Genomic DNA, 16,090 nt, shown 5'->3' on the forward strand with positions numbered 1-16,090 from the left:
CATGGCATTAGGTAGTTCGTTAACCAGACACCCAGTATCATTTGTAAGCTGATCGATATATGTTTTCGCAGGTCTCCCTGGTGCCTGTTTGCCGTGAGTTGGTAACCAAAGTGAGTTGGCCACAGCAAGATGCCGGCATAGTAACGTTTAACTGTGTTGTAATCTTTATTATATTCGAGTGTGGCTTCCCCATTGAGTTAAATCTTGACATTGTTCTTGAGGTGTGGACATTCTACTTAGTGTACACCCTTCTACGACAATTTTGGCGTCCCTGGGTGGGCCACTAACGCCCTGGGGGTCGAGGCACGGTGCCAGCCAAGGTGACTCCAGGACTCTGACATGGTTAACGCCATGTAGGGTAGGTGAAAAGTGCTGACTGTCGATAAGGCTGTGTTCTGCAAGCTGATGGAACTCAAATGGGCAAAGGCAGAGTTCCAAGAATTTATCATCGTCAGACTTCTGGCTCATTTCAGTGAGTTGTCATGCCCAAATGTTCAGATGAAAGCTGGGACAGTTAAGAACAGAAAATACATCCCCAACTGCATCGTTGACAATGATGAAAACACCCAAATTGATGACTATGTCCTGAACAGCGTGCCTGCATTTCACGCCCTGACAGGCACTGACATGACATCTTTCTTGGCTGGCCACAGCAAGAAGACCTCCTGGAAAGTCTTCAAGGATAATCACAACACTTCCTGAATAGTCTGGGTGATTGGGAACTCAGTGACTAAGCAACCAATGATGCAGATGCTTTTATTTGCAAAGTCTACCATGTTTAAACAACAACTTCTGTGGATAAACAACATTATGACAAGTACAAAAAATTATGCCACTGTGGAAAAAGAGACCCTTGCTCTCCTACTAGCTCTACAGCATTACGAGGTATATCTGGGAACTACTACCTTTCCTATGAAGGTCTTCACTGATCACAACCCCTTAACCTTCATTCAAAAAATGAAAAAGAAAAATCAGAGGTTGGTGAGATGGAGCTTGTCTTTGCAAGAGTTCAACTTGGAAATTAGGCATGTAAAGGGCAGAGACAATGTAGTCGCCGATGCTTTATCCAGAGTGAATTAACCTTGAGGATTCCTGTGCGTTGTTTGGCATTTTTTTGGCTTATGGGATTTGATCAGCCATAGTTTTGATTTGTAGTTTTATGGGTGTGAGTATTACTTTTGGTCAAAAAAGATATGTCTTTGCTAGAGAGCCTTTGTCTAGGCTCTCAAACCTGTCTCCTTCCTCCAAATCCTGGTGGCGTCTGGTCAAATCCGTTTCTGGTGTTTGTTCCCCCTCCATCCCCTCCCTTACCTCAAATGGCTACACAGTTGACACCGCACGTGACAAAGCCAGACCGCACGTGACGTGACACCGCACGTGACGCCAAAATCGCCAAAAGCCAAAATCGCACGTGACACCGCACGTGACGTGACAATATAGTGGGGCAACTTACCATAACAATTGTGCATTTTGTGAGGAAAGCACCAAATTTGGCACACAAGTAGACAATCATATTATGAAAAGATCTGGATATTGGGCCATCTCAGATTCAGAGATTTGATTTTTGCAAGATTTCGATTCGATTGGGATCGAAGAGAACACCTTCTTCGTCTTCTGTACAGTGAAGTTGCCAGCCCTGAATTCTCTGGCTACATCTGGGTGCTTCATTGGGAGTGCAACCATGTCCCTCAGGTGAACAGGGACCCACCTGGCATAGTGTGTGTGGTCTAAGGCATGGGACCAGTTCCGTCAGGGCATCAAGGTACATTGTGAATGAAGCCTGCCGCAGAGAACGCATGTAGACCAGTACCAACATCTCTAGTTCCAGCACAGTTGCCCAGTACTGAAAGTTGGGAATGTCTTCTCCTCTCTGGTGACACCAGTCTTCCAACTCAGGCAGGTCTTCTGCATCATCAGCATATGTCATACAGTGGCGTTCATATGCACGGTGTTGCAGGATGTGCAGTGCCGCTGCAGTGATTTGATGATCTCTTCTTGTGCAGGTGACGTGGGCAGCTTGCAGGAAGGAGTCGGCCGTCCCTGGCGTTGCAATCTCAGCTTGCAAATCTGCAAAATCTGCAAATCTTGCAAAAATCAAATCTCTGAATCTGAGATGGCCCAATATCCAGATCTTTTCATAATATGATAGTCTACTAGTGTGCCAAATTTGGTGCTTTCCTCACAAAATGCACATTTGTTATGCTATATTTAGCTTAGTTGCCGGACTAATACTTTTTGTATGGAAAGAAAGTTTTCACCATGTTCAAACTTTCTTCCTTGGAGGCGGGGAGTGTGACGGATCCATCACTTCCACCTTTGTTGTTATTATATACTTGTAGGATTTTTAGTTTCAGGTAATATTGTTGTCAAGATTTTTGTGTGAAATAGAGATGACTTTCGTTAAAGGTGAAAAGAAGCGTTTGTGAAGGACAAAGTAAGACGCGGCAAAGAGGACGGAAGAGGGGAGGAGGAGCTTGGCAGAGAAGAGACGGCCATGAGAGAGATACAGCTGTGAATCACATTGAGCCTGCGAGCGGACCTTTTTGAAATTGGTCGCGAATGAGTTGAGGCTTCCCGTGAAAGGGATTGCCCAAGACATCGTCCTACATTGCAATTGCAATTAAACATGTGTCTCAGGTTTTATCACCGAGAATGAGTTATTGTTGGAGGGAGCCAGCACCTCCATTACAGGCCAATACGCCATTTTGTCCTCGAAGGGTCTGTCCACGTGGTGCATCTTGTGTTGTCGTTGGGCTTTCCATATCGACCTCATCGTGTTGATTGCCGTTGGTTTACCTATCGGCTTAATTCCCATATCGACCTCTCACCTCGTAACTCCTCGTCCGATACCTGCATGTTCTCGTCATTCTGCACGGCTTCAACGAGCGTGGGGATCCGTGCACGGACTTTGGGGAATGTTAACTTCCGCTCACGTTTGGCGTGTCGTGAGTTTATTGCTTTGGGAGCATTGGGGGAATGATGGTACCATCATATGTTTTGTTCATTTGATGCAAGTGACATTTTCATTGCACTTTCTTTAAGAGTGTTATTATTACCCTCGCCAGAGGAGAGGGTATTGCATTTGAGTCCGTTCGTTTGTTACTTGCCGGAAAAGATTCCGGCAAGTATGTTGGTTGGTTGGTTGGTTTGTCTGTTTGTGCGCAGTACTACGTCTACAACATTGCACATAGAATCGCCATACTTGACACACACATTTGTCTTGCCCTGGAATAGACTGTGCCCAATTTTTAACACTCCAGGCCCAAGGCCTCCATTATGATGTCATAATTCAATAATTCGACAAGTACAAAACTTCATCCAATCAAGATGCAATTTCTTGAGTGCCATGTCAGCATAAACTGGTAGAGAAAAAAAAGTAATGATGCCGTCATCGGTCACGTGGTTCGGCCGCCATCATGGAAAAACTGAAAAACTTTGCACCTCTATATCTCCGAAAGTGCTGAATAGACAAAATTGAGACATGGCTCATTGTAAAGAACTCTCCATGGGGAATAAAATACGTTCATGATGTCATAGGTGCCTCCATTATGACATCATAATTCGACAAGTACAAAACTTCATCCGATCAAGATGAAATTTCTTGAGCATAATCGAGGAATAAATTAGTTTAGAAAACAAATAATGATGACGTCATCGGTCACGTGGTTCGGCCGCAATATTTGTCCAAAATGGCTGATAAAAAAAGTACATTCCGGCAAGTCCTCGGTCTCTGACCGATTTTTCATCTGTCTGTCTATCTGTCTGTCTGTCTGTTTGTGCGCAGTACTACGTCTACACCGTTGCACATAGAATCACCATACTTTACACACATATCTGGCTTGCCCTGGAATAGACTGTGCCCAATTTTTGACTCTCTAGAGCAGGGGTCGGCAACCTTAGGCACGCGTGCCACCATTGGCACGCGGCAGCGTAGCCATTGGCGCACTGGCGAAAGCAGTGCCCTCTCCGCTGCATGCCAAATCACCTATTGAACAGCCATTGGCTGTTGTGCGTGTTGCACTATAACAGTATCCCGGTGTGATTGTGCAGGGTGATGAGGTAGATGGATCAGAGCAGAGTCACCATTCCAATTCCAAATTCTATTACTGGAATAATAATCAAAGATGCACAACATGAGATGCCGGCCTGGCGCATTCAAACACAATATTCGCGGCAACCGGATGTGCTGTAAGAACAGTGGTGTTGTTCACAGCAGATGGTCCGAGGCTGCATCTCCACTCATTATTATTATTTGGACTGGTTTCTGAGTTTTAATATGATTAATCATCATTATTCTGAATTGTATAATAATCGCAGATATAAAACAGGAGATGCAGGCTTGGTGCCTTCCGATATGCCGTCGCGGCAACCTGAGGTGCTGTAAGAGCGGCTGTGCTGTTAACATCCGGTGGTCAGCGGTTGCATCTCCACTCTTTGTTATCATTCAGGCTACCTTCTGCGTTTTAATATTGATCTCGTCATTATTTTGAGTTTTTTATGGGGTGGTAGTAAGGAAAATGGGGGTAGTAGTTTTTCTCGTAACACGCGGCCTGTCTTATTAGTCCCCTACCGGTGTACACCGTAGGGGACTATCGGTTTGCACTCCATCCCTCCGTCTGTCAGTCTGTCGATCCGTCAGTCCGTCACGCAAAGAACAGCTTTCCGGACTTTTTTTTCTAAACTCTTAATGCTAATGATTTCAAACTTGGTACATGGTTTCGTCATGACAAGTTACAGATCAAGTTCCAACTTCACGACGTTTCGATCATTTTTGACAAAGTTATGGCACTTTGAACTTTGGGAATTTCCTCAACAGTTTTCCGGACTATAATTTGGAGTGCGGTGAGTCATAATGCAGTCTTCTATGACAGTGCTACCAATGCCGGTAGGGGACATGTATTGCAGTGCAATACTCAGAATGCTTGTTTAGTTTGATTGACGGTACGGCCTCCCGCTCACATTTCCCACAGGAATTGCAGTGAAGCGGTTCAGGTTCGGTAGATGTTCGGTAAATGTTTCTTTAAAATGTTGTTGCTATGCATGTAGCCGATATGGATGGAATAAAATTCCATGTCTGTTGGAAATATTTTTTTGATGTGGTGTCAAAATTAAACTTAATGTTAAACTTAATGTTGATATGGCACACTAATTAACAAGAACATTTCAAACTGGCACTTCATGTCAAAAAGGTTGCCGACCCCTGCTCTAGAGTCTCGGCCCAAGGCCTCCATTATCTATATATATAAAGTAGAGTTGGTCCTGATCTATGTATCTATGATCTCTAAGATCTCGAGAACCCGTGGACGGATTTGCGAGCGGAAAGTACTGTTCGACTCGGGATGGTCCCAGGAATGTCACGGAGACATAAACATTTAAAAAATTTCGGGTTTTAAAATTAGCGTATTATTAGCACTAGCAGAAGAGAGAGGGATTCGAAGGGAGGGAGCGCAGCGCTTCTAGCGCTTCTGACTACAGCACACCTTAAAATTTAAAAAACTTCGGGTTTTAAAATTAGTGTGTTACGCGTAATTAGCGCTAGCAGAAGAGGGAGGGAATCTAAGGGAGGGAGCGCAGTGCTCCCTCCAGCGCTTCTGTTAGCGTAATTAGCGTATTTCGGAACGTTAATTTTTCAACTTCATTATTCGGAATCAGTACGTCCCAGAGAACCTTCGTAACGTTAATTTTTCAACTTCATCCGATTGACATGGGACCAACGGCATGTGACAAAGAGTGAAACATACAGGCTACATTTATTTGACGACAATGAGTTCCGACTTCTGACCTCGGTGGGATGACAGGCTGAGTCAACCCCCCTGGTGTGAAGGGGGAGGGAGGAGGGGAGGGGGAAGAGAAGGGGAGGGGAACGAGGGGGAAGGGGATGGGAGGGGGGGAGGGGGAGGGGGGAAGGGGGGAGGGGGAGGGGGAAGGGGGGAGGGGAGGGGGGGGGGAGGGGAAAGGGGGGGGGGGAGGGGGAGGGGAGGGGCCCTTCTTCCCCTGGGCACCCCCGCACCCTTCCCTCCCCCCCCTTCCCCTCCCCCCTCCCCCCTCTTCCCCCTCCCCCCCATTCCCCTCCCCTCCTCTTCCCCCTCCCCTCCTCCTCCCCCGCTTCCCCCTCCCCCCTCCCCCCCGTTCCCCTCCCCTCCTCTTCCCCCTCCCCTCCTCCTCCCACTCCCGTGCAAAGCCGGGTACCTCTGCTAGTGAGGTTATAATTCGATAGTTCAACAAGTAGAAAACTTCATCCAATCAAGATGCAATTTCCTGAACGCCATGTCGGCATAAACTGGTGGAGAAAAAAAATAATGATGACGTCATCGGTCACATGGTTCGGCCGCCATCTTGGAAAAACCGAAAAACTTTGCACCTCCATATCTCCGAAGGTGCTGAATAGAAAAATTTGAGACATGTGTTACGTGGTCCTCCCGGTAACTACCTGGTCTTGGTGACCCCCGGACCGTGGGAGGGACCCCGCCAGAAAGATATATGGTTTATACGCTTTCGTAACGCAATCAATATGAATTCCGGTCAAGAAGAAACCCCACACCAAGGATCCGGAATAATCAATAATATTTTCACTGAGCAATCAACAACCATCAACAATGCACAATCAATATTACAACCATGTGAACTCATCTACACAAACTCTAAGATGGCCATCTTAATCTTATACATTCCTCACGTGAGCCCCACTCCTGACTCCCTCCGTGGTCAATGTCTCTCCTCTCCGCACACGGGCGGTTGAACGAGCCCCGGGCGGACGTGCTCTAAACGTGCCGTCTCGGACTGGGGCCGCGGCTGCAGCGCCCCTCCTTGCCAAGCCACGGGGCAAACCCAGCGCGGCGTCCAACGTGCGCGAGGCCCCAAGTGCGACTCTTACGCGTCCTTGTAGATGGGCAAAAACCCAGCGCGGCTTCCGACGCGAGCGAGGCCCAACGTGCGGACCCGTACGCGTCTTTGTAGACGGGGCAAAACTGTCCCGGACGCTTGGTTTCGTGCACGAACTCACAGTGACTGGACGTGTCCAAAGGTATTTACCGCCCAGGTAACTCCTCTCGCCAGACGTTTCGCAACGGCGCGTTTTCCGCGCAGCGTAAGGTCGATTCCACCTTCTCGTCGTCGCGGGGCGAGGAAGAAGAAACCTTCCTTTCCCTCGTGTCTTTTTTTCTCCGTTTCCCGTCACTTCCGCTTCCGGCCACTTCCGTTTCCTGCCACTCTTTCAGAAGGGCTCCTGACCCTCCAACCACAACAACTACACAACAACTTAATATACTACACACGGAAGCAAACACCTGCATGGTAATTCACATACATTCACATAAATATGTAACACTCCCCCCCTTCAAGAAAGAAAGTTTGAACCCAGCGAAAACTTTCTTTGCCGGCCAATTTGGAGAAACAAACCAGATAACTCAACCCCCCCCACATTATCAATTCCCCCCGGGCACAGTTATCACTTAAAAATAAAGCCAGTTAAGCCACTCGATAGCACTTTTCCGGGAGGCCAAGCCGAGTATTCACTACATGGATGCCTTTAGGAACGCGGAGTTCACGGTTAGTCCGTGCAGGAAAGTTCTCTACATGGGCGCCTTGAGGAACGTGGAGTTCACGGTTAGTCCGTGCAGGAAAGTTCTCTACATGGGCGCCTTTAGGAACGGCGTTCACGGTTAATTCGTGTAGGAATCTTGGCTCGGCGGCTCCGCCGCCTTCAGTGCTTCAACTTCTCAGAACGTCCCTAATAATTAGGGTGGGACCACTGGTCCCTGTAGTCTCCTGAATACCGGTCTTCTTCTCGGCCACTACTTTGCCAATTCTTCCTTCGGGAGCGGCCGTAACTCAGGGAGCCTCCATAATAATATTGACTGCGGCCACCACCAAAACTACCGCCCAGTTGTCCTCTCCTGTAGACCTCTCGACGCCTACGAAATGCCTTCCCTACTGTTATGGTCCGACCCTCCAAATCCTTGCCATTCCAATTCTTCTCTGCCTCTCTGGCGTCTTTTGTGCTGGCAAACGTGACAAAGCCGAACCCTCTTGACTGTTGCGTTTCCCAGTCTCTTACCAACCGCACTTCCACCAGCGGCCCATATCTGTTGAAGACAGAGGTCAGAACTTCTTCCTCTGTTTTGAAGTTCAGTCCCCCTACAAATAACTTGGCACTTTTGTCACCATCCCGAGCTGGTGTGGTGTTATTTTCCCTGCTGGGCTCTTTCTCAACCCTCAGGTTACCATAAACTTGACCCCCGGCCAAATCATTCCCGAGAACCACAGATACACCCTCTACAGGAAACGTGGCTTGTAAACCGACGGTGACCGGTCCTGACACCAAATCGGACTCCAACTGGATGACCTGAAGGGGAGCACTAACACCGCCCCCGATCCCCTGTAAACGAACACTATCCCCCGTTGCCGTCTCCTCGGACCATGGCAAAATGCCTTCAAGCATTAAAGATTGATGGGCCCCTGTGTCTCTCAATATCCTAACCGGTCTCCGGTTAGTCGAGGCTCCATCCAGTGACACAAACCCCTCGGAAACAAATGGTTGGTAACCCTCTTGATGGCGATTTCTTACGCTAGCCATCGCATTCGGAGTTGTAATAGTCGGACTCCGCTCTGGGTTGTCCCTTTTCATGAGGTAACAACTGGACATCAAGTGTCCAGGTTTTTTGCAAAACGCGCAAGTAGGCCCGGAGGAAAAACTCGGGGTCTGCCTCGGGCCCCCCGAACTATAAGTTTGTCTTGGGCCCGCATCCCTCTGATTTCGAACCGGTGGGGTATCATAGTTGTCCCCATAATCATCTCGAGGCCGCCGCCATGTATGGTCGTTCTCCGCACCTGCTGTTCCCCACCTCCCCTGCGGAGATCTAGGCGAGGAGTTAGGTTCGTGGACCCCTATTCGGTGGGTTAAGGCATAATCATCTGCCATGGTGGCTGCGTCCCACAACTTTGGTACCTTCTTTTCCTGCAGGTACACTTTGATGTCCTCGTGGACACACTGCTGGAATTCCTCCACCAGGATCAAGTCCCGCAATGTCTCGAAGTCTTTCCCGACTCCTTTTGACTCACACCACCGATCAAACATGTTTTCTTTCACTCTGGCAAACTCCACATGGGTCTCACTCTCCCTCTTCCTGGCATTCCTGAATTTTTGCCTGTAAGCTTCCGGAACCAACTCATAGGCCTTGAGGATGTGCTTCTTCAGTACCTCATAATCTGCACATTGGTCCATTGGTAGCGCCGAATAAATTTCCTGAGCTTTCCCCACCAGCACACTTTGTACGAGTATGGTCCAGGCCTCCTCCGGCCAGTTTAATTGTCGAGCCACTTTCTCAAAGTGTGGGAAGAATTTCGCGACTTCCTTTTCACTGAACGGTGGAACCAGCCTCACATGTCTGCCCACATCCCAGGTTTTCTGGTGAGGTGTCGACCCCGTCAGCAAGGGTGGTGCCTCTCCCCGTTCTCTCATTAACTCCAGCTCCTTGACTTTGATTTCTTGCTGAAGCTGCATGTCACGTTCCTTTAATTCCCTTTCCGCTTTTCTCTCCTCTGCTTCGAGGTCCCTTGCAGCTCTCCTTTCCTCTGCTTGTTCCTTTTCTCTTCTTTCCTGGAGTTCTCTTTCCACTCTCCTTTCCTCTGCTTGTTTCTCTTCTCTCCTCTCCTCTGCTTTCCTTTCTTCTTCTGCTCTTTCCTTTTCTGCTTTCCTTTCTTCTTCTGCTAACCTTTCCTGGAGTTCTCGTTCCACTCTCCTTTCCTCTGCTTGTTTCTCTTCTCTCCTCTCCTCTGCTTTCCTTTCTTCTTCTGCTCTTTCCTTTTCTGCTTTCCTTTCTTCTTCTGCTCTTTCCTTTTCTGCTTTCCTTTCTTCTTCTGCTCTTTCCTTTTCTGCTTTCCTTTCTTCTTCTTTTAACCTTTCCTGGAGTTCTCGTTCCACTCTCCTTTCCTCTGCTTGCTTCTCTTCTCTTCTCTCTTCTGCTTTCCTTTCTTCTTCTTTGATCCGTTCCTGGCTCCGTAATTGCAACTCCAGTTTCCGGAGCTCCACGTCTTCTGGTTCTTCGGGTAGCCACTCCCAGGCTAACTCGTCCCATGTTCCTAATCCCACCATAGATTGTATCACCGTGGCCTGCAACTCTGCCTTCCTCAAATTAGTTCGGACCTCCAAGTTAAAATGTTTGGCCAATTTCAAGAGATCCGACTTTAGCAACGCTCGGAACTGTGCCTCACTCGGGGTTACCCCAAAGTTCTGTGCCACAAACGCCATGGTGCCTATCGTTAACACCTGTTAACCTTCACCCCAAGACTTTCCCCAATTTCTCAAAAAAAAATATTACCAATTAATAATTAATTAATAAATTTTAATTACCAAAAATTTTATTATTTTATTATTTTATACACTTTTAGATCCCGGACGTAGACCCAATTGCGAAACCGCAAATCGTAATTTGGACGAGCCCCCAATTCTGTTACGTGGTCCTCCCGGTAACTACCTGGTCTTGGTGACCCCCGGACCGTGGGAGGGACCCCGCCAGAAAGATATATGGTTTATACGCTTTCGTAACGCAATCAATATGAATTCCGGTCAAGAAGAAACCCCACACCAAGGATCCGGAATAATCAATAATATTTTCACTGAGCAATCAACAACCATCAACAATGCACAATCAATATTACAACCATGTGAACTCATCTACACAAACTCTAAGATGGCCATCTTAATCTTATACATTCCTCACGTGAGCCCCACTCCTGACTCCCTCCGTGGTCAATGTCTCTCCTCTCCGCACACGGGCGGTTGAACGAGCCCCGGGCGGACGTGCTCTAAACGTGCCGTCTCGGACTGGGGCCGCGGCTGCAGCGCCCCTCCTTGCCAAGCCACGGGGCAAACCCAGCGCGGCGTCCAACGTGCGCGAGGCCCCAAGTGCGACTCTTACGCGTCCTTGTAGATGGGCAAAAACCCAGCGCGGCTTCCGACGCGAGCGAGGCCCAACGTGCGGACCCGTACGCGTCTTTGTAGACGGGGCAAAACTGTCCCGGACGCTTGGTTTCGTGCACGAACTCACAGTGACTGGACGTGTCCAAAGGTATTTACCGCCCAGGTAACTCCTCTCGCCAGACGTTTCGCAACGGCGCGTTTTCCGCGCAGCGTAAGGTCGATTCCACCTTCTCGTCGTCGCGGGGCGAGGAAGAAGAAACCTTCCTTTCCCTCGTGTCTTTTTTTCTCCGTTTCCCGTCACTTCCGCTTCCGGCCACTTCCGTTTCCTGCCACTCTTTCAGAAGGGCTCCTGACCCTCCAACCACAACAACTACACAACAACTTAATATACTACACACGGAAGCAAACACCTGCATGGTAATTCACATACATTCACATAAATATGTAACACATGGCTCATTGTAAAGAACTCTCCATGGGGAATAAAATGTTAATGATGATGTCATCGGTGCCTCCATTATGACGTCATAATTCGACAAGTACAAAACTTCATCCGATCAAGATGAAATTTCTTGAGCATCATGCAGGCATAAATTGGTGCGGGAAAAAAATATTGATGACGTCATAGGTCACGTGGTTCGGCCGCCATCTTGGAAAAATCGAAAAATGTTGCACCTCAATATCTCCGAAAGCGCTGCATAGAAAAAATTGAGACATGGCTCATTGTAAAGAACTCTCCATGGGGAATAAAATATGGTAATGATGATGTCTCATGTTAAAATATGTATATATGTTAAAATATGTAAATGATGATAAAATATGTTAATGATGATGTTAATTATGTTAATGATGATGTTAATGATTATGATGATGATGGTGCCTCCATTATGACGTCACAATTGGACAAGTACAAAACATCATCCGATCAAGATGAAATTTCTTGAGCATAATCTAGGAATAAATTAGTTTAGAAAAAAAATAATTATGACGTCATCGGTCACATGGTTCGGTCGCCACATTCGTTTTAACACAAAAGCCTTAAAAACCACTGAAAATACATCCTGGCGAGGGTTTGCAATCTCTGATTGCTCTTTTTCTTGTTGTGTATGGAAGAGTTCTTAATACAATTACTTGTTTTGTTCTACAATTGCATTGGTGTGGTTTTACCATGGTTTATTAGAACACTCAAAATAACAAATCTTTCTGCCGTGTTCCCGCTCGAGACTCTGGGGGCACCAGAACCGTGGTTCAGGGAGGAACACGTAACACAATCACAAATTAAAACTCTGGTATTAACATATCAAAATAGAATGTTAAATCAAGATTGTATTGAGACAATATCAAATCAGCGAACCGTCATCATCTGTTCACTTCCAGATTCGGGAGGAAGGTCAGTGTCAATCGCATTTCAAAATCATAATTGTATTGAGGAATTTCTGAAACCTCCTACCCACCTTACAACATCCACCGCGACCCCAAAACGTTCCACAGGTCATTAATATTTCCTTTTAGTAAAAATATGCAACTGCAATTTTTACGAAACGCTGTCCTCCGTCATAGGACTAGATCCTTACCTCCGATTGGTGGACGTTTGTGAGGGACGGACATACACACATTCATACATACATACATACATACATACATACATACATACATACATCGGGGCGGACAGACAAACGGTTTTCCAGACAGCATTGCCCTACGGCCTACGGGCTATCAATTGACTCTCAATGAATGGGCTTTAGTTTACAGGCCTTTGAGAAATCATTTCGTTCTATAAACGGAAACTTTCTTGGGATTCTCTTCCCGTTTTTTTCAATTCCCGTTTCAATGTAGTTCTGTGTTTTTTGTTTTTTTTGTTTTTTTTATTGCCCTACGGGCTACAACCCCATTCATGTGAAACTGGCAAAATCCAGAACCACTGCTCACCTCCACTCATTTATTCCTCTGCTTCCCCACCTGTGGTACCGCCTTCCACACTCTCTTCAATCCAAGTCTTTCCTCTGGGTCTTCAAGCCAACTGTGCACCACCATCTTCGGTGATCCCCTATCAAAAGCCATTATCTTTTATACACCCGTTAAATCCACCCTACCCCTCTCAAAAAAATTGCTTACATATCCATCTTGTCCTCGCCTTGTGTTCTTCCCCTACCCCTCATTGTAACCTGCATCCATTGTATGTTAGTCTCCGTCTACCTTCTCAATCCGCCCTGCTATGAGTGTTTCCCATTTCTCCTGCTGTTCCCTTTGTTATGTTGTATCCTGATCTGTTCTGTGTTGTAGCTCTGTGTTGTAGAAATGAAAGCACAGACCTCCCAGTGAAAACATCTGCGTCACCGAGACTTTAAAAAGGATTTTAATCTAAGAAAATTAAAATCAGAATATATGATTGTACAAATTGAGGAGAATAGGAAACAACAAGGTATATTATTGTTGGTTAAAATATTTGATATGATAATGAATGGGATAAATGATATTTTAATTATTTTTAAAATATCATACTCAGGAATATTTTAATGATAATCATGACGTAATACGACATGTGGTACAGGCACCATCTTGGAAAAACCGAAAAACGTTGCACCTCTATATCTCCAAAACCGCTCTTTGGCAAAAATTAAAAAGGTGGCTCATTGTAAATAACTCCATATGGGGAATAGGTGTTGTTAACGATGACGTCATTGGTGCCGTAATTATGATGTCATAATTAAACAGGGACAACGCTTAGTTTGATCAGTTTGAAATTTATTGAGCATGATATATGCAACAATTATATTAGAGAATATAAATTTATGATGTCATTGCTCACGTGGTCTGGCAGCCATATTGGATCAAAGAAAAAAACAAAACAGAACAATTGCCTCACAACAAGTTGACTGCGCAGGGTAAGTATTTCATGAATACCATCTAGTTTCTTAAAGCAATTAAATAATAACGTCGTGTATTTTTTTCTTTCACACCAGAGTTCATCATCAAACTGTTCAAATCAAAATGTATAGACATTGACAGAAACCTTCATGGGGATGGTTCTTGAGGAAAGAAGCTTCGGCATCATTGGGTTTGGGTCGGTCCAGGTGAACATCTATGTTGTGCTCAGTTTTCACTTCCATTTTCACAAATAAATCTGGAAAAAGTAACTTTTATTAAATGCAGGCACTCTTCTGTCAAATGCAGAGCTGTTTTCATACTCTCAAAATAGATCTATATTATAATAGGTGAAGGTGATTCTGTCCGTCTGTCCGGGGGTGTGGCTTAGTCCGTTTGCAGAGTAGCTCCACCCATAGCTCCACCCATTCTTGGAGAGGCTTCATGTAAACAAATATCCACCATTTTATTACCTCAAATGGCTTTGAGGCCTGTTTAGTTAGGCCCATGCTGTCTTTCTCTCTCACACAGGTTTATTTCAATTCTAATTCGACATATCATTTCATTTTTAACAGTCGCTAACATAGTGTTAGACTCGGTTGAAAAAAAACGGGAAGAGAATCCCAAGAAAGTTTCCCTTTATAGAACGAAATGATTTCTCAAAGGCCTGTAAACTAAAGCCCATTCATTGAGAGTCACCCTCACGATTTTATCTCAAATTCACGATCTGATTTAATTTTTATCGATGGTTTTAGACTCGGTGTCAGAAATAATTGAGAACATTCACGCACACACCGGAAATTGCATAAAAATCGCGCCACGATGATACACGAAAATACAGCGCCTAAAATAACATTCGGGGAAAATGTCGCCATGTATTTAAAATTCGCTTTTTCTTTTCCGTTAAGATATATTACTTTTACCTTTTATGAGAGTCGGCACAAAAACGACATATATATCTTCATTCTTTCTTATTTCATTCAACATTATTATCCGGAAGTAAAATATGTTTCAGGAAATTACCGAGAGATATTTCTTCGTGTTTTTTTTTTATTAGTTATGTGCGCAGACACTTTAAATAGGTTTATTTGAAATCTTTAATTTTCACAATGTAATTTACTTTCCATTTGTCATTTGATAATTACGAGACACTTCCTCTTGAGGATCGTGACAATTCATGCGTTGCGTGGAAACTTCCATTTCCAAAATGAATGCGACCGTCGATGAAGAACGCAGACTTGAACAGGATGTAGCAAGAAAACGAATGAGACGGGCGAACGAGTCCGTCGACGAACGTCAATGCAGACTTGAACAGGATGTAGCAAGAACCGCACAGAGACCGCACGAGACGGAAGAACCGCACAGAATGCTGCTGCAACAACGATGAGGAGGGTTGGAGAGGAGCGAGGGGTTGGAGAGCGAGGTGCTAGGGGTTGGAGAGTGAGGAGCGAGGGGTTGGAGAGCGAGGCGCAAGGAGTTGGAGAGTGAGGGCCGATTGGAGCGGAGAGTGAGGGCCGATTGGAGCGGAGAGGAGTGTGAGGAGGTATTGGAGAGGAGTGTGAGGAGGTATTGGAGAGGAGTGTGAGGGCTTGGAGAGGAGTGTGAGGGGTTGGAGAGCAGTGTGAGGGGTTGGAGAGGAGTGTGAGGGGTTGGTGAGGAGTGTGAGGGGTTGGCGAGGAGTGTGAGGGGTTGTAGAGGAGTGTGAGGGGTTGTAGAGGAGTGTGAGGAGGTATTGGAGAGGAGTGCGAGGAGGTATTGGAGAGGAGTGCGGGGAGGTATTGGAGAGGAGTGCGAGGAGGTATTGGAGAGGAGTGCGAGCAGGTAATGGAGAGGAGTGCGAGGAGGTATTGGAGAGGAGTGTGAGGAGGTATTGGAGAGGAGTGTGAGGAGGTATTGGAGAGGAGTGTGGGGAGGTATTGGAGAGGTGTGTGAGGAGGTATTGGAGAGGAGTGTGAGGGGTTGGAGAGGAGTGTGAGGGGTTGGAGAGGAGTGTGAGGGCTTGGAGAGGAGTGTGAGGGGTTGGAGAGGAATGTGAGGGGTTGGAGAGGAGTGTGAGGGGTTGTAGAGGAGTGTGAGGGGTTGTAGAGGGGTGTGAGGGATTTGAGAGGAGTGTGAGGGATTGGAGAGGAGTGCGAAGGACTGGAGAGGAGTGTGAGGGATTGGAGAGGAGTGTGAGGGATTGGAGAGGAGTGTGAGGGATTGGAGAGGATTGTGAGGGATTGGAGAAGAGTGTGAATGGTTGGAGCGGAGTGTGAGGGGTTGGAGAAGAGTGTGAGGGGTTGGAGAGGAGTGTGAGGTGTTGGA

General features: G+C 46.4%; 1 pseudogene across 1 annotated transcript in view; it reads right to left on the minus strand.

Annotated features, from left to right (window-relative positions):
- Positions 1-15,269, minus strand: part of LOC137427364 (uncharacterized) — a 101,412-nt pseudogene extending 86,143 nt beyond the window's left edge. The window contains exon 1 of the transcript XR_013623389.1: positions 13,935-15,269. The product of XR_013623389.1 is annotated as an uncharacterized LOC137427364 (transcript). The remainder of the gene's footprint in view (positions 1-13,934) is intronic.
- Between the last annotated feature and the right edge of the window lie 821 nt (positions 15,270-16,090).

This window comes from Myxine glutinosa, chromosome 5, assembly GCF_964187855.1.
Source record: "Myxine glutinosa chromosome 5, kmMyxGlut1.1, whole genome shotgun sequence".
Classification (NCBI taxonomy): Eukaryota; Metazoa; Chordata; class Myxini; order Myxiniformes; family Myxinidae; genus Myxine; species Myxine glutinosa.